Here is a 19,836-nt window from a genome sequence, read left to right on the forward strand (position 1 = left end):
CTGATCATTTACATTGAACTAATGTTAACATTTTCCTTGACATAGGAACGGAAAAACCCTAAGTCACAAAGGTATATTACAGTGAATTGAATGAGTACTGCTAGAGGTCACACCAGAATTATCCAACTGGATTCTTCAGTTGGATTCTTGTCATATGTAGTTGCCTCTATCCTTAAGTCTTGAGAACATCTTTGGTAAGGATGTGTCATCACTGGTACCTCTATAAATGAGAAAAGAATTACCAGACCATGTTTCAACTTTATTATTGCCCTAGGATTAGTAACCTTAAAAGGAGGTCTTCAGTGTTTGCTGGTGTCTGATGATATTTGCAGAAATACTAACAAGGTATAGCATTCACTCCGGCTTACAGCAGTATTCAATTAAGTATTATAAGTGTCATATGGCTGTTTACAAATAATTCTCTATTCCAGAGAAGCAGTTTGGCCAGAGATGTAATGACTTTTCAGTAGTTTCTATAAGGACAAATACAGAGCCCTAAATAGAAAGTTTAATATCTTGCATGGACAAATTTTTCATTAAGCTAATTCATGAACAAATGAACTCCTGACATTTTTTTCCCCAAATAGGTTTTCAATCTCTCTCAAAATAAGTAAAATCTCTTTTCCAAATTCAATGAAGCATTTCAAGACTTACCCAGTAGAAAGTCACAGTTATTTCTGGGTAGTAGAGAACATTATATTCTATTCATATTTCTCTGATGGAAACTTATTTAAAAGCTGAGATTCAAGGACTCTGCCTTCATAAATTTGATAGCATTTGCAACAGAATGCCAGCCTTCTCTCAGAATTCCTAGCCAAGCCTACAGTGTCAACGTGTAAATGAAGAAATAATGTTTATTTACAAACCTTTTTGCTTATAAGCAGAAAAGTGCACACGGGATGACAGGCATGGCAGGAGTTCTGTCTTTGTACAGATATGGGCTCAGAAGACATTTCGCTTTAGAGGAAAAAATTTACCACTTGATGTTGCCAGGTGTCTCGGAAATCTTCAAAGGGAGCTCACAAACTGAATACTATTTTGTGTGATATCAATTTGCACACTTGAGCCACAAAATAGGAGGAGACTGCATTGTAAGACTGAATAATTTCATGTAATTCCATGGTGAAAGAAAACAATGCGACTAAATATTCCTCCATTCACTCAGTCAATCAGTAAACCAGTAATATCGGCCAGGCTATGTAATATTTATTGACTGTAAGTGCCAATCAGTATTCTAGAAGTGGGGGAACTAGATACATTTCCTGAACTAATGGGGATACTATTTTGCATTTTCATGACCTCCTTAAAATACCAGACAAACTGCTTGCAACTCTGGAAGAATGATATCATTTCATACAGAAATATTTGTTTTTTTTAATTAAAATCTCACTAGGGTACATGACCCCACCAAATTTGCGCTGTTATAAGGCATCTTTTATTGGAATTGTGATAAGAAACTCTATAAGACAGGTCAAAATAAAATTCCAGTTAAGTCTTAGTTTCTCCCTAGGAGAAAGAAACACAAACTTCACTTACCAGTTGTTAAATCCTCAGAACTAAGGTTTTCCCCCAGAAAAAGATTAATGAAAACATCAATTGCTTTTCAGACTTGATAGTTGCTGCTTCAAAAGGTGGCTTTACACAAATACTAAATTTAAAAAAAAAAAACTTAGTACACAATGAATTGCTTTTATTTCTGTACGCATCCACATTTCCGCATTTAGTGGTCCTAAACAGAAAGGGGAAAGACGCAGCAATTTGCCAGGAGGTCAAGCCCGCCAATTTTGGGAATCTGCTGTGCACACTGGGTTCTTTTTTAATCCCTGCTGAGGGTCCTGAGAAGCAACAGCAGCACCAAAACCAAGGCATGCACCGGATTCTAAGTCACACGACACTGTTCAAGGTACACGACCCCACCAAATTTGCCGCAATAGTCATAAGAGTCATCTTTTATTGGAATAGTCATCTTTTATTGGAATTGTGATAAGAAACCCTATAAGATGGGTCAAAATAAAATGTCAGTAAAGTTTTAGTTTTTCCCTAGGAGAAAGAGTCACTGTGCAGCCAATTTTCAGCATATGCCGAGAACACTTCCTCAGGTCAATGCTTTCATGTTTTCACAGGCAGGAACTACTGCCAGTTTTGTACATCATACCCAGAGATGAAAGACCAATCCCCATTACTTATGGTTCATCTTTTCTTTTATATTTCCATTGACCGTTATGACACAAAACAGTCTACAGCTAGGAAGCAATTATAGACACCAAACTATATTAAAGAAAATGATTTCCGTTACACCACTGTGTACACCAGCATCTGAGTCATACAACAATTGACAAGAGTGAAAAGTTCCTAATGGTGTTATTTGGCATGAAAGCTATTTTATGAAGACTGTTTTCAAAATAACAGAAGGAATCTAATAGACATATATCCCAAAAGAAAAATAAAAGGCATACCCAGTTCAAGGTATCTCTGAAGTCCATCTATGGGACCAAGATTAAAATCAGCTCTCTTGGAAGAAAAGTAGCATTGAAGGAAAGAGAAAAGGTAACATAGAAATAATTAAAAGCACTGGGTAATAATAAAAAAAAAATGGCACTGAAGGAAGGAAAAAAGGGAGCATAGAAATAATAAAAAGCTTTAGGAGATATGTTTATTTTAACTAAGATAAATGAAGAAATTCCTAATAAATACTCATACCATTGAATCATTAGTTACAAGTAAGTACTTGTAAATTTCATGTGCTATACCTTGCTCACTGGGAAATTCTCAGAATCTACATCAGTAGAAGTTTGAACAAGGAGTTTAATGTGGTGTTGTTGTTGTTTGACCATAAATGTAAGGATTTATTTCTGGTTTCTCAATTCTATTGTTTATATATCCAATTCTACTGTAATGCAATTTTATTTTATTTTTTTTTTTTAATTTTCAACTTGTAAGTTCAGGGCAACAAGTACAGGATGTGCAGGTTTGGCAATGCAGGTAAACATGTTCCATGGTGGTTTGCTGCACACATCATCCCATCACCTAGGTATTAAGCCCAGCATCCATTAGCTATTCTTCCTGATGCTCTCCCTCCTGATGGCCCCACAACCTAACAACAGGCCCCAGTGTGTGTCGTTCCCCTCTCTGTGTCCATGGGATCTCATTGCTCAGGCCCCACTTACAAGTGAGAACCCGCAGCATTTAGTTTCCTATTACCGTGTTAGTTTGCTGAGGATAACAGCTTCCAGCTCTATCCATGTCCCTGTAAAGGACATGATGTGGTTCCTTTTTATGGGTGTATAGTATTTCATGGTATAACCACATTTCTTTATCCAGTCTATCACTGAGGGGCATTTAGGCTGATTTCACATCTTTGATATTGTGAAGAGTGCTGCAGCACATCATACAAGCTGCTCTGACACTCTAGGATCTTCAATGTAGAAAACTTTGCTGACAAACCTTGAAGTCTTAAAAATGGTGTTTTTCTTTTTTCTTTACCTTCTGCTCTGTGACCTTCCTCTGGTCATTGACTCTAAGAAAGTTATAACCATTATAAATGAAATACAAGCAAAAATAGACAGTCCAATTTTGACTAAGAATTGGTCCTTGAATAGCTAAAATGTCTGAATCATGGAGGGCATAGGCTTAACTCCATAGCACTAGAGTCGGAAAAATCATAATGGGAGAGTGAAAAGACCCCATCTCTGGAGGCCAGGCAAGGATAAGGGATCTGAGAAGAGGGCAGGAAAGACGGACATGACTTTGCAGGGGGTAGATTGGGAGAAGAGACCAGAGAAAAAAGGTCCTGGTTGCCGGGCGCGGTGGCTCAAGCCTGTAATCCCAGCACTTTGGGAGGCTGAGGCGGGTGGATCACGAGGTCAAGAGATCGAGACCATCCTGGTCAACATGGTGAAACCCCGTCTCTACTAAAGATACAAAAAATTAGCTGGGCATGGTGGCACGTGCCTGTAATCCCAGCTACTCAGGAGGCTGAGGCAGGAGAATTGCCTGAACCCAGGAGGCGGAGGTTGCGGTGAGCCGAGATCGCGCCATTGCACTCCAGCCTGGGTAACAACAGCGAAACTCCGTCTCAAAAAAAAAAAAAAAAAAAAAAAGGTCCTGGTTTCCAGAAACCACATGAAAAAAAAAAAACTGTGTTCACCTCGTGTGATGGTTAAAGAACTTCTAGGCTAGCATCAGGGAGCATGATGGACAAACTTGCAGACAAGTTGTTGCTTTCAAAGAAACACCAGCACAGAGGAGCCACATGAGCTCCTCTTACTGCTGTAAGACGAGGTTTTACTTCCATAAGAACAACCGCATGGGGCAGAAGGCTCACCAGAGAAGCATAGGTGGATGCTGGTGGGTACACACACACACACAATCACACAAAAGAGAGCCTGGACAAAACAAAATAAAAAGATTGACACCCAGATGGGGAGTTGTGATAGGGAAGAAAAAGTGCCAGACTCTGAAGATGCATAGGACTGGACAATGCATGGATTTAACCGTGCTACATAAACACTTTTCATGCTGATATTGACTGTCTTTGCTAATATAACTTTTTTTATTTTACTAGCAAATTCTCAATTTCCTGATTAAAAAATAACATCTGGTCGAGCATGGTGGCTCATGCTGTAATCCCAACACTTTGGGAGGCTGAGGTGGGTGGATCATGAGGTCAGGAGTTTGAGACCAGCCTGGCCAACATACTGAAATCCTGTCTCTACTAAAAATACAAAAATTAGCTGGGCATGGTGGCAGGCACCTGTATTCCCAGATACATGGGAGTCTGAGGCAGGAGAATCACATGCACCAGGGAAGCAGAGGTTGCAGTGAGCTGAGATGCCACCACTGCATTCCAGCCTGGGCAACAGAGTGAGACTCTGTCTCAAAATAAATAAATAAAATAACATCTGCAACAACAGAGAAAGGAAAACAAAACCTCTTTCATTATTTTGAGGAAAAACATAGAAATGAGAAAGAAAGGGAATCCTGTTACATAGCATATATTCCTAATATTTTCTTGTTCTCATTTCTAGAATAAACATAATTTCTAATAGGAAGGCTGTTTATTAGATCATTTTAAAATATCATTTTACTCTTATTATAAAAACAATAAATGTAGAGACTAGTGTGGTACCTCATGTTTATAATCCCAGCACTTTGGGAGGCCGTAGTGGGAGATCACTTAAGGTCAAAAGTTCAAGACTAGCCTGGCCAACACAGTGAAACCCTGTCTCTAATTTAAAAAAATAAAAAAATAAAAAAATTTTAAAAAAGCAAAACAAAAAAAACATTAGCTGGGTGTAGTGGCATGCACCCGAGGTCCTAGCTACTCAGGAGGTTGAGGCAGGAGAATCACTTGAACCAGGAGACAGAGACTACAGTGAGCCAAGAGCAAACCACTGCATTCCAGCCTAGGCAACAGAGAAAGACTCCCTTTAAAAATAACAAAACAAAACCCCAAAAACAATAGATGCTATTCTAGAAAAGTTGGAATCATAAAGATATACCAAAAATAAAAGTGGTATATAAGCCCAACACGTGTGCAGTACCATACTGTATCTTTAAGTGCAATAAATATATTGATGGGTAATCATGGTTTTTCCCATAACAATATATCATGATCATTTTCTCATTTTTAAATAGCATTAAAAATTATGACAGATGGATGCACAGATGTCCATATTATTGATGCATCATAACTTATTTAAATATTAACCTAATATCATAAAATTAGATTACTTCCCATTTCTACCATATTAAATAATACTTTGAGGAGACTTTTTTCACGAGCTCATTTTGTTTCTTAGAATAAATTTCTAAAAGTGAAATCACCAGTTAGAGGGCATGAATACTTTTAAAATCCTCTTTGAAATTATAAAAATACTAAACAAAACAGGTAGGGTGTATAATTCTCTTGCCTGCAATAGTATCCACCTTCCCATACCCTTCCCAACAATGAACAAGCTTTTTTGTTTTTCATATTTATTTTATTTTAAAAATATTGGTAGTTTTTTGTTTTCAATTGTGATTTACAACTAACAGTGAAGTTGATAACTTCATCATATGTGGTCATTCCTCTTTGTGTGTGTGTGAGTTGTTTTCAAGAATTTTACCTATATTTCTATGAAAGAAAAATGTATCTTTGATTAATTGACCTGGAAAAGAATTACTGGTCTGCTATATTGCAGACATTTTTCCTCCTTCATTTTACTTGTGATGTTTCGATATACTGAAACTTTTAATTTATACATTCCAATTTATTGACTTTTAAAATTTTTTTCTTTCATTTAACACGTACAAAGGTCTTTCCCATCCCAATACTTATTCAACATCAATATTCAACAAACCTATTTTGAAAATCTACTATACATTAAAAAAAAAAAAGAAAGGTAAACTTGCCTTGACTTTTCAAAGCTGATTATTAGGGGCAATAAAAACTATGGCTTCATTGTTAATATTCAACATCTTATCTTCAGAAACTTTTGTTATCTAGAGCAGATAAGAAATGTATTTCATGAAATTGCCTGATACTCATTTATTGTATGTAAGAAGAACGGCATGGTATGGTGGTTAATATTGACGGTTTCAGGATCAGATAGAATTGTTTGTGAATTCCAGCTCCTCCATGGAACAGCTCTGTATCCTCTGGCATTTTATTTTACCTAGTCCAAGATTCACTTCCTCAAGCTGTAAAATAGGAACAATAATAGAACAACTATTCCTACTATTTTTGTCTTTGGTAAAGATTAAACAAGACACTGGATGGAGATTATTTAACAGTGCTTGGCATATAGTAAGTATGTATACAAATCAGCTGAAATTATTATTAGCTATTTTGCCTTCCCAACTAATTTGGAATGCCAACTTTATTTGTTAAACACATTACAGATATGCTTAATATTTCTAACAATCATATTCCTTTCTAATCATAAACTTTCATACTTTTACTGTAGTTTATATGCTACACTGTTATTCCTATTCATGAAACTTTTCTCTTGACCTTCTCCTTTTTTCTACCGATTTATCCCTCATTTTTCTAGATAAACTTGCAAAATACTTTCTCAGGTTCCAAAATTTGTCCTTGTTAGATTTTGTACTAGAATATAATTAAATTGATTCCATGAAAATGGACCTATTCCCAGCATTGAAACATCCCATTATGACGCATAGTCTTGTCATGAGTCTTTTTTCTGTACATCTTTATTTTTTCTGATTTTCTTCAGATAGGTTCTACATATTTATTTTTAGATTTCTTGCATAGATAATTATGTTATAATATAAACCGAATGTGTGTTTCCCCTAAAATTCATATTTAAAACCCTAATTGCCAATGTGATAGTATTTGCAAGTGGGGCCTCTGGGAAGTTATGAGGTCATGAGGGTGGTGCCTCCATGACTGCATTACTGCCTTCTCAACAAGAGCCACAGGAGAGGGGATCTGTCTCTGTGCCATGTGAGGTCTTAATAAGAAGGCAGCCATCTGTAGACCAAGAAGAGGGCACCAGACACTAAATCTGCTGTCATCTTCATGGTGCCAGCAACTAACAAATATACTTAATTACCTATCAATAATTATCTTGAATGCAAATGTATTGAATTCATCAAAAGGCATAGAGTGGCTGAACAGATAAAAACCCATTTTATGAAACCAGCATTACCCTGATAATAAAGCCGATAGGGCATTTAAAGGATAAAAATTACAAGCCGATATTCCTGATGAACCCAGATGCAAAAATTTTCAACAAAATATTGGCAAACTGAGTTCAGCAACACATTAAAAAATCATTCAGCATGATCAAGTGGGATTTAGCTCTGGAATGTATGTGTGGTTCAACATATGCCAATCAAATACTGTGATACACCACATTAACATCATGAAGGAAAAAAACATATAATCATCTCAACAGATTCAGAGAAAGCATTTGAAAAATTCAAAATCCTTTTATAATAAAATATTTCAACAGATTACATACAGAGAGAATACAAGAAAAGCCATATGACCAACATGTCGCAAACACCATACTTAACAGCGAAAAGTTGAAAACTTTTTTTGGTAAGATCAGGAACAAAACAAAAATACCCATTGTCACCATTTATTTTCAGCTTCATACTGGAAGTCCTAGCCAGAGCCTTTAGGCAAGAGAAAGAAAGAAAAGGTATTCAGATCCGAAAGAAAGAGGTAAAACTGTCCCCGTTTGCAGACACATCATCTTATATATAGAAACCAAAAAAACTCAACAAAAAACTGTTAAAGCCAATAAAAATTCAGTAATATTGAAGGATAAAAAGCAGCATACAAAAACCAATAGTTTCTCTATATACTAATAAGAAACTATCCAAAATATTGAGAAAACAATCCCATTAACAACAGTAACATATAAAGTGAAAACTTAGGTATAAAGTTAATTAAGAAGGTGAAACATCTGCATACTGAAAACTATAAAACTGAGAATTAAATTGAAGGAAACACAAATATATGAAAAGGTATTCCATGTTCCTGAATTTAAAAAATTAATCTTGTCAAAATGTCCATAGTACTCAAAGCGATCTACAGAATTAATGCAATCCCTCTCAAAATTCCAACGTGATTTTCACAGAAATAGAAAAAAAATTTAAATTCATATGAAACCACAAAAGATTCCAACTTGTCAAAACAATCTTGAGCAAAAAGAACAAAGCTGGAGGCATTACACTATTTGGTTTCAAAATATACTATAAAGCAACTCTAATCAAAACATAAAAATAGAAGAACAAAAAAAGACACACCGACCAAAAGAACAAGGTGGAAACCCCTGAAATAAAGCAACACTTCTCTTTGAACTTTAATTTTAGGCTAAAGGGTACATGCGCAAGTTTGTTATACAGGTAAATTGTGTGTCATGAGAATTTGGTGTAGATTACTTTGCCACCCAGGTAATAAGAAAAGTACTCAATAGGTGGTTTTTCAATCCTCACCCTCTTCTCTCACTCCACTCTTAACTAGTCCCCACTGTCTGTTGTTCCCCTCTTTTCATCCGTATGTACTCAATGTTTTGCTCCCATTTATAAATGAGAACATGCAGCATTTTCTTTTCTATTCCTGTATTGTGTATCGACCCACACATTTGTAGTCAATTGATTTTGACGAAAGTGACAGAAACACACAATGGAGAAAGGAGAGTTTCCTCAGTAAATGGTGTTAGAAAAACTGGACATCCATATTCAGACAAAGAAAATTGGACCCTTATATCTCACCATGTAAAATAGCCAACTTGAAATGGATTAAAGACTTAAATCATAGGCTTTAAACTATAAAACTTCTACCTGTAAAAGTAAAGATGGAGGAAAGTTCCACGACATTGGTATGGGCAATAATTTTTTGGCTACATCCCCAAAAGCCCAGGCAACCAAAAACAAATTAGACAAATAGGACTGCATCCAAGTAAAAAGCTTCTGCACAGCAAAGATGACAATTAACAATGTGAAGACAAAAATCCACAAAATGGTAGAAAACATTTGTAAACCACACATCTGATGATGGTTGACATTCAGAATATATAAAGAGCACAAGCAACTTCATAGCAAGTAAATAGTAACTTGATTTAAAAGTAGACAAAGGATCTGAGAAGACATTTCTCAAAAAGATATATACAAATATTCAATAGGTACATTAAAAAAACTCTCAGTATTACTCATCATTATGAAAATCCAAATTACAACCACAATTAAATATAATCTCCTATCTGTTACTATGCTTTTTACCAAAAATAGATGAAAGACAAGTGCCGCCAGAATGCAGAAATAAGGGAGCAGCACCAAAACCAAGGCATGCATCAGATTCAAGGTTGTTTTTGGTCCAGTTGTCAGATTCCAAACTAAACCCCAATGGATTGCAAGGATGACCAAATGAAAGCCCTGTTTAAAACTCCCTCAATTTTTAAAAGCAAAAGCAATTACCAGAAAGTAAAACAATTAAGAGGGATCATGTGTGCTTACAAGTGTCTTTGTGTGATCTTTCTCCAAGTTCAACCACCAAGGACTCCGAGAGCTGGCAGGTCTGAGTAACCCTGGTGACTTTTCTTTTCACCTTATCAAAATCTTAGCTGAAAACAATGGATCAGCCAATGACAGCAGAGAGTGGCAGGGCTGAGAACGCAATATTCACTTCCCAGGCTGATGGAGAGTGAAAAAGTACAGTTCCAAAACTAAATAAGGGAGGTTTTCCAATCTTGCCTGAAGGCTTCTGGCCAAAGCAAGGAAGTATCATGGAAGGTGCTGGGTGGTGATGGTGCAAAAAGGATTTTGAGGAGGAAGACAGAAAAAGCAGCACCCTTCAATAAAGGTGGGGAAGAGAGAAAATATGGGGAAAGCTCTGAATTCCTCACAGAAGGCCAATCTCAGAGAGGAGTGGAGGGGTTACAACCTATGTTTCGGCAAAGAACAAAAATAGAGGCGCGTGGGGACCAGATGATGACTTGGAAGGGGCATCATTTAAGACTTAAAGAAACCAGGGGTGCAGGCAAAGCACCCCACATACCCAGTAGTCCCACAGGCTGCGACCTGAAACCTTCGCATCTACTCTAACAAGCCCCTCAGGCTAGAGAGCTGTTGTTGCAGAAAGAGTGGGAGGTGGGGGAGGGGGAGGGAAGAAGACAGAGACCCCAGACTGTGTAATCAGCAGCAAGGTGATTGTGTAATGTACTTTCTCACAGTTGAGTTAGATGTGACCCAACACTTATAACAAGAATCAATTTAAGTAGACTTTCTTGATCCCAGAAGTTCAACTATGTCGACAGTGGTTACACTGGACAAGATGATTTATTACAGCACAACTTATAATTCAAATGGACAAAAAAATAGTATCATTTACAATATCTTAAGATAAATTTCCAGTCAAGTGTAGTGGCTCACACCTGTAATCCCAGCACTTTGTGAGGCCAACGTGGATGGATCACAAGTTCAGGAGTTGAAGACTAGCCTGACCAATATGGTGAAAATCCTTCTCTACTAAAAATACAAAACTTAGCCGGGTGTGGTGGCACATGCCTGTAGTCTGGAAGGCTGAGGCAGGAGAATCGCTTGAACCGGGGAGGGAGACGTTACAGTGAGCTGAGATTGCACCAATGCACTCCAAGCTGGGTGACAGAGCAAGCCTCCATCTGAAAAGATAAATTTCCTTTGAATGGGAGGTTCCATTCCAGTACTTTGAGGTCTACAAGATGTATCTAGAAAATTTACTACTGCAGAAAATGAAGACTACTTAAATTGAATGGGGGAAAGGGGAAGGGCCTGTGGTTTTCTTTTTGATGAATTGCTGTAACACTGTCTTTCAGGTGGCTGAGGGAATTTCACATCTTCTTTAGACATCATTAGGTGCCAAAGTGCTTGCATGACAACTTTGATGCTATATGAATTCTGCCATTTTGCTAGCATTGGTATGGCCCTTGGGTCTATCACTCCATTAGAACTATTAAGTCCATTCATATTAATTTTTGTTACAAATCTTACAAAGGGGGTGCTTCTGGGTATTTAGGCTCACATGCTATTTTAAGGCTGTATATTTGGTTTTCATAAATTGTTCTTAGAGGCTCAATTATTATCCCTGTCATTCTTGTAAATGTCATGTCTTCATCATTTCTAGACTCCAGCGAATTGTGCTACCTCCTACTCCTATCTGGCCGTCTTCAAGTTCTTCCAACAGTTGGAAATTGCCAGGGACTTTGACTCCCAAATCCTGGTGGCTGACATCTTGAGTCACTGTCCAATAACTTATTTTCAAAAATGCATTAATGCACCAGATGCAGCAGAAATTTAACTTCAACTATGCCAACTTTATTCAGAAAAGTTGACATATTAATCTATTTCTTAAAAGGTCACACAAGTTGGATGTTAAAGGAGACATTCTTTTTTTTTTTTTTTTTTAATGTGGCTACTGTAAATCCTTACAAAGTTAGTTTAAAAAACAAAGATCTAATCTATAAGTTTAGCATCACAAGTTTCCATGAGTGAAATTGCTTAGCTATTGTTATTTCTTCATAATATTTTTCTTCCAGCATGATATACAAAAGAAATTCATGATCCGACTTTCAAGATGGCCGCCTAAGAACAGCTCAGGACTTCAGCTCCCAGTGAAAGTGCAGAGGGTGAGTGGATGCCGCATTTCCAGACGAACTCTTATTGCCCACAGACCAGGAGATACCCAGGCAGAGGGGTCGCCAGCGTCGCAGTCCCAGCCGGTGCGGCTGTTTTGGCCCCCGCGGGGCTGATTCCGCCCGCCCGGCTGCTGTGACCACTCCCTGTTGCTGCCGTTCTCCGTAAAAAAGCCACTGGTCTGGGAGCCCTCTTAGCTGGCGAGCAGAGCCTTGAGACGGCAGAATAGCCCATTCATCTGAAATAGCGAGTCAGGCCAGGAGATTCCTAGGCAAAAAATCCGCCAGGAGCCGGCGCCGCGGTTCGAGCCGACTCCGTGAGTCGCAGCACGGGAGATCCCGGCGTCTTTTCAACAAGCGACCGGAACGCGGGGTCATTCAACTTAAAAGAAAAGACTCTGAGTCAGGGAGCCAGGTGATCAGGCTCCGTTGGTCCCACCCCTCCACACCCAACAACAACGAAAACAAAAACAGTAATTGGAAACCCTCTGGGTTGAGCCCTTCAAACCAAGCACAGCTGAACCGGGACGGTCCAGCTCCGTGGGGGAGGGGCTTCCACCATTACTGAGACTCTCCACCGCTATGGAGGCAGGCTGCCGTTGCCGAGGCAACCCGCCGTTGCCGAGGCAACCTGCCACAACAGAGACAGTCCGCCATAACAGAGGCGGGGCCACCATTGCCCAGACAGTTCTAACTACGCCCATATAAAAAGGACTACAGGGAAGAGCTCAGGGCAGCTGGGCGGAGCCCACAGCAGCTCAGCAAAGCCCCTGCGGGCAGGCAGAGGCTAGGCGTGCTGCTAGCTGGGCGGGTCCCACCTGAAAAAAAAAAATCAAAAAAGGCAGTAGTGCAACGGAAACTCATAAAGCTCCAACTCCCTGGGACAGAGACAGACAACAGGTGGATAAACCCACAAAAATGGGTAGAAACCAGCATAAAAAGGATGAAAACTCCCGAAACCAGAACACCTCTCCTCCTAAAAGGGATCACAACTCCTCACCAGCAAGGGAACCAGACCGGATGGAGAAGGAGGGTGATGAAATGACAGAATCAGACTTCAGAAGATGGGTAGTAAGAAACTACAATGAGCTAAAAGAACATGTTCTAACCCATCGCAAAGAAAATAGGAACCTTGAAAAAAGATTGGACAAACTGCTGACGAGAATGGACAGCATAGAGAGGAGAATAAGTGAATTGATGGAGCTGAAAAACGCAACACGAGAACTTCGTGAAGCATGCACAAGCTTCAACAGCCGAATTGACCAAGCAGAAGAAAGGATATCAGAGGTCGAAGATCAACTCAATGAAATAAAAAGAGAAGGCAAGAACAGAGAAAAAATCGCAAAAAGGAATGAACAAAATCTTCAAGAAATGTGGGACTATGTGAAAAGACCTAATCTACGTCTGATAGGGGTACCTGAATGTGATGAAGAGAATGAATCCAAGCTGGAAAATACTCTTCAGGATATTATCCAGGAAAACTTCCCCAACCTAGCAAGGCAGACCAATATTCAAATCCAGGAAATACAGAGAACACCACAGAGATATTCCTCAAGAAGAGCAACCCCAAGGCACATAATCGTCAGATTCACCAGGGTTGAAATGAAAGAGAAAATTCTAAGGGCAGCCAGAGAGAAAGGTCGGGTTACCCACAAAGGGAAGCCCATTAGACTCACAGCAGATCTCTCAGCAGAAACCCTACAAGCCAGAAGAGACTGGGGGCCAATATTCAACATCCTTAAAGAAAAGAACTTTCAACCCAGAATCTCCTATCCAGCCAAACTCAGCTTCATAAGTGAAGGAAAAATAAAATCCTTTGTGAACAAGCAAGCACTCAGAGATTTCATCACCACCAAACCTGCTCTACAAGAACTCCTGAAAGAGGCTCTACACATATAAAGGAACAACCAGTACCAGCCACTCCAAAAACACACCAAATGGTAAAAGAGCATCAACACAATCAAGAAGCTGCATCAACTAACCAACAAAACAGCCAGGTAGCATCAAAATGACAGCATCAAATTCACACATAACAATACTATCCCTAAATGTCAATGGACTAAATGCCCCAATCAAAAGACACAGACTGGCAAATTGGATAAAAAGCCAAAACCCATCAGTGTGCTGTATCCAGGAAACCCATCTTACATGCAAGGATACACAAAGGCTCAAAATAAAGGGATGGAGGAAGATCTACCAAGCAAATGGAGAGCAAAAAAAGGCAGGAGTTGCAATTCTCATCTCTGATAAAATAGACTTTAAAGCAACAAAGATCAAAAGAGACAAAGAAGGACACTACATAATGGTAAAAGGATCACTGCAACAAGAAGAGCTAACGATCCTAAATATATATGCACCCAACACAGGAGCACCCAGATACATAAGGCAAGTTCTTAATGACTTACAAAGAGACTTAGACTCCCACACAATAATAGTGGGAGACTTTAACACCCCATTGTCAATATTAGACAGATCAACCAGACAGAAAATCAACAAGGATATCCAGGACCTGAACACAGACCTGGAACGAGCAAACCTAATAGACATTTACAGAACTCTCCACCCCAAATCCACAGAATATACATTCTTCTCAGCACCACATCACACCTACTCTAAAATTGACCACATAATTGGCAATAAATCACTCCTCAGCAAATGCAAAAGAACAGAAATCATAACAAACAGTCTCTCAGACCACAGTGCAATCGAGTTAGAACTCAGAATGCAGAAACTAACTCAGAACCGCACAGCTTCATGGAAACTGAACAACTTGCTCTTGAATGTTGACTGGATAAACAATGAAATGAAGGCAGAAATAAAGATGTTCTTCGAAACCAATGAGAACGAAGACACAACATACCAGAATCTCTGGGACACATTTAAAGCAGTCTCTAGAGGAAAATATATAGCAATGAGTGCCCACATGAGAAGAAAGGAGAGATCTAAAATTGACACCCTATCATCAAAATTGAAAGAGCTAGAGGAGCAAGATCAAAAAAACTCAAAACCTAGCAGAAGACAGGAAATAACTAAGATCAGAGCAGAACTGAAGGAAATAGAGACACAAAAAACTCTTCAAAAAATCAATAAATCCAGGAGCTGGTTTTTTGAAAAGATCAACAAAATAGACAGACCACTAGCCAGATTAATAAAAAAGAAAAGAGAGAATAACCAAATTGATGCAATAAAAAACGATAAAGGGGACATCACCACAGATTCCACAGAAATCCAAACCATCATCAGAGATTATTACAAACAACTCTATGCACATAAACTAGTAAACCTGGAAGAAATGGATAAATTCCTGGACACCTGCAACCTCCCAAGCCTAAACCTGGAAGAAGCCGAAACCCTGAATAGACCAATAACATGGTCTGAAGTCGAGGCAGCAATAAAGAGCCTACCACCCAAAAAAAGCCCAGGTCCAGATGGGTTCACAGCTGAATTCTACCAGACATACAAGGAGGAGCTGATACCATTCCTTCTGAAACTATTCCAGACAATCCAAAAAGAGGGAATCCTTCCCAAATCATTTTACGAGACAAACATCATCCTGATACCAAAACCCGGCAGAGACTCAACAAGAAAAGAAAATTTCAGGCCAATATCCATGATGAACATAGATGCAAAAATCTTCAATAAAATACTGGCAAACCGATTGCAACAGCATATCAAAAAGCTCATCCACCATGATCAAGTAGGATTCATCCCGGGGATGCAAGGCTGGTTCAACATACGCAAGTCCATAAACGTAATTCACCACATAAACAGAACCAAAGACAAAAACCACATGATTATCTCGATTGATGCAGAGAAGGCTTTTGACAAAATTCAACAACCCTTTATGCTAAAAACCCTCAATAAACTAGGTATTGACGGAACATATCTCAAAACAATAAAAGCTATTTACGACAAACCAACAGCCAATATCATACTGAATGGGCAAAAACTGGAAGCATTCCCTTTGAAATCTGGCACTAGACAAGGATGCCCTCTCTCACCACTCCTATTCAATATACTGGAAGTTCTAGCCAGAGCAATCAGGCAAGAAAAAGAAATAAAGGGTATCCAAATTGGAAAGGAGGAAATCAAACTGTCTCTATTTGCAGATGACATGATTGTATATCTGGAAGACCCCATCATCTCAGCCCAAAATCTCCTGAAACTGATAAACAACTTCAGCAAAGTCTCAGGATACAAAATCAACGTGCAAAAATCACAAGCATTCCTATACACCAGTAATAGACTTCAAGAGAGCCAAATCAAGAACGAACTGCCATTCACAATTGCTACAAAGAGAATAAAGTACCTAGGAATACAACTAACAAGGAACGTAAAGGACCTCTTCAAGGAGAACTACAAGCCATTGCTCAACGAAATAAGAGAGGATACAAACAGATGGAGAAACATTCCATGTTCATGGTTAGGAAGAATCAACATCGTGAAAATGGCCATACTGCCCAAAGTAATTTACAGATTCAACGCTATTCCCATCAAGCTACCAATGACCTTCTTCACAGAACTGGAAAAAAACACCTTAAACTTCATATGGAACCAAAAGAGAGCCCGCATAGCCAAGTCAATTCTAAGCAAAAAGAACAAAGCGGGAGGCATCACACTACCGGACTTCAAACTATACTACAAGGCTACAGTAATCAAAACAGCATGGTACTGGTACCAAAACAGAGATATAGACCAATGGAACAGAACAGAGGCCTCACAGGAAATACAACATACCCACAACCATCTGATCTTCGATAAACCTGACAAAAACAAGCAATGGGGAAAGGACTCCCTGTTTAATAAATGGTGTTGGGAAAACTGGCTAGCCATGTGCAGAAAGCAGAAACAGGACCCCTTCCTGACACCTTACACCAAAATTAACTCCAGATGGATTAAAGACTTAAACATCAGACCTAATACCATAAAAACCTTAGAAGAAAATCTAGGCAAAACCATTCAGGACATAGGTGTAGGCAAGGACTTCATGACCAAAACGCCAAAAGCAATGGCAACAAAAGCCAAAATAGACAAATGGGACCTAATCAAACTCCACAGCTTCTGCACGGCAAAAGAAACAGTCAGTAGAGTGAATCGGCAACCAACAGAATGGGAAAAAATTTTTGCAGTCTACCCATCTGACAAGGGGCTGATATCCAGAATTTACAAAGAACTAAAGCAGATCTACAAGAAAAAAACAAACAAGCCCATTCAAAAATGGGCAAAGGATATGAACAGATACTTTACAAAAGAAGACATACAGGAGGCCAACAAACATATGAAAAAATGCTCATCATCACTGGTCATCAGAGAAATGCAAATCAAAACCACATTGAGATACCATCTCACACCAGTTAGAATGGCGATCATTAAAAAATCGGGAAACAACAGATGCTGGAGAGGATGTGGAGAAATAGGAACACTTTTACACTGTTGGTGGGAATGTAAATTAATTCAACCATTGTGGAAGACAGTGTGGCGATTCCTCAAGGACCTAAAAATAGAAATCCCATTTGACCCAGCAATCCCATTACTGGGTATATATCCAAAGGATTATAAATCATTCTACCACAAGGACACGTGCACACGAATGTTCATTGCAGCACTGTTTACAATAGCAAAGACCTGGAACCAACCCAAATGCCCAACGATGATAGACTGGATAGGGAAAATGTGGTACATATACACCATGGAATATTATGCAGCCATCAAAAACGATGAGTTCACGTCCTTTATAGGGACATGGATGAACCTGGAAACCATCATTCTCAGCAAACTGACACAAGAGCAGAAAATCAAACACCGTATATTCTCGCTCATAGGCGGGTGTTGAACAATGAGAACACATGGACACAGGGAGAGGAGCACTACACACTGGGGTCTGTTGGGGGGAAATGGGGGAGGGGCGGGGGGGTGGGGAGGTGGGAAGAGATAGCATGGGGAGAAATGACAGATACAGGTGAGGGGACGGAAGGCAGCAAAGCACACTGCCATGTGTGTACCTATGCAACAATCTTGCATGTTCATCACATGTACCCCAAAACCTAAAATGCAATTAAAAAAAAAGAAAAAAAAAAAAAAAAAAAAAAGCAATTCATGCTTTAAAGTGATTCTCAATTTTTATCTGCAGATTCTCACCCACATTTTAAATTAAATGCCAAAGTAGAAATTTCTCAGAAATCAAAATGAAAAGCAAGAAGGCCAAAAGGTGACCTCTCCATGTAACATTTAAAATGAAATCTGTTTATTTGATAGATATATGCCTTCACTTCTTTCCAAGGCTGTAAGTTATTGGAATTTTTCATGCAGCCAAGACCTTTCCTACTCCGCGGCTTTCCAATTCTTCACATTAACCTTTTCTCTGAAGCAGGACCATGCATGTTATCACAGCCAGGGTACTGAAGGAGGCTTTATATAGATTAATAATGGAAGGGACTTGGCACTGCTTGTCAAACCAGCCAAGTCGTTCCTCTTTGCTGCTCATCAAAGAATAGTAAGGGCTCTTCCAGACAGGCCAGAGCAAGGGGCAACAAGCCTCCAGTTAGCATCTCTAGGGAAATTGGACAAATACAAATGAATCCTTGCCCTTGGCTGCACTTGGTATTGAATGGTTACTGAGTAGTAACAGCATGACAGCTATCCAAAACTAAGAAAAATATTATTAGCCTGTTTCATTCTACAGAGAAAAAAGTTTTCAGTAATCACTTTTCTTGGTTTAATGTAATAGCAACTGAATATATAAATGAAAGGCAAACAATGGCAAAATCAAACACATAGAACCTAATTTTAGCAGAAGAGAATGAATTCTGTAAACATGAATTGATATTTTATCTGAATAAAAAAGAAGATATATGTTTGAGTTAAGTGACCTATAATAATAGAATTCGTGCATCTGGATAATTAATTTCACCAACAGCTACTATGAACCAGCAATGAGCCCCTGGTAATTTTATGAAAACGTGGTTTTTGAAAGGTGATTGTGTGTCAGAATGACACTAGTCTCCATTGCTGAAAGAGAGTGTGCCCTCAAGATTTCATACTGCAGTAGAAATGACAGGAATGTGTGTGTGGTTTCCCACGTTTTCCCTTCGTAAACTTCTTCGTTTATCAGTGTTCTCCCAGTATGCCATGGGGCATTTTCCCACCTGTGAGAGTTGCTTTATCTCATCTCATGACCTCTTATAATAAAATAAAGGTTCAAAATCACACAAGATTTGGGTCCCAGATGACTCGTCCAGGACGTAAATCTAGGTCTTGCATTCTCCAAAGCTTGTGCCTTCCTACTACTCTGAAATCAAAGGACAAAAGCCAGAGTTGTATTCCATGTGCAGTTGGCACCAACGCACCTGGCAGCAGTGATCTTTCAATGAAAATAAAATCTACCCATCCAATCTAGTATTCATTTCAAATATTTCCACATTAAATTCACACTTAACCCGTTCACATCCACCATAGCATTTTACAGCTGCATTAACGAGTTCTTTTGAATTTTGTTTCATTCACATAACATAAAAAGCTACATTTTTGTTTAGTACTCCTTCATAATCAGTAGAAACTGACTGAAAATATATTCCATCAGGTTAAAATCTTCATGACTTAGTAAACAATATATCTTAGTTTCTGATCTACACTAAAGGCATACAAATAAAATCCATACAGAGCCAGGTATCTCGCCAAATCTCCCAGACTTCTCAGAGGCCCTGGTTTCAAGATG

At 38.8% G+C, this 19,836-nt stretch overlaps 1 protein-coding gene and 1 pseudogene across 1 annotated transcript in view; both read right to left on the minus strand.

Moving 5' to 3' along the window:
* MALRD1 (MAM and LDL receptor class A domain containing 1) overlaps positions 1-19,836 on the minus strand; it is a 594,555-nt gene that overhangs the window by 574,342 nt on the left and 377 nt on the right. The window lies entirely within an intron of this gene.
* On the minus strand, positions 11,230-18,606 carry LOC101047157 (ubiquitin-conjugating enzyme E2 variant 1 pseudogene; annotated as a pseudogene).

Source organism: Saimiri boliviensis, chromosome 8 (genome assembly GCF_048565385.1).
Source record: "Saimiri boliviensis isolate mSaiBol1 chromosome 8, mSaiBol1.pri, whole genome shotgun sequence".
Lineage (NCBI taxonomy): Eukaryota > Metazoa > Chordata > Mammalia > Primates > Cebidae > Saimiri > Saimiri boliviensis.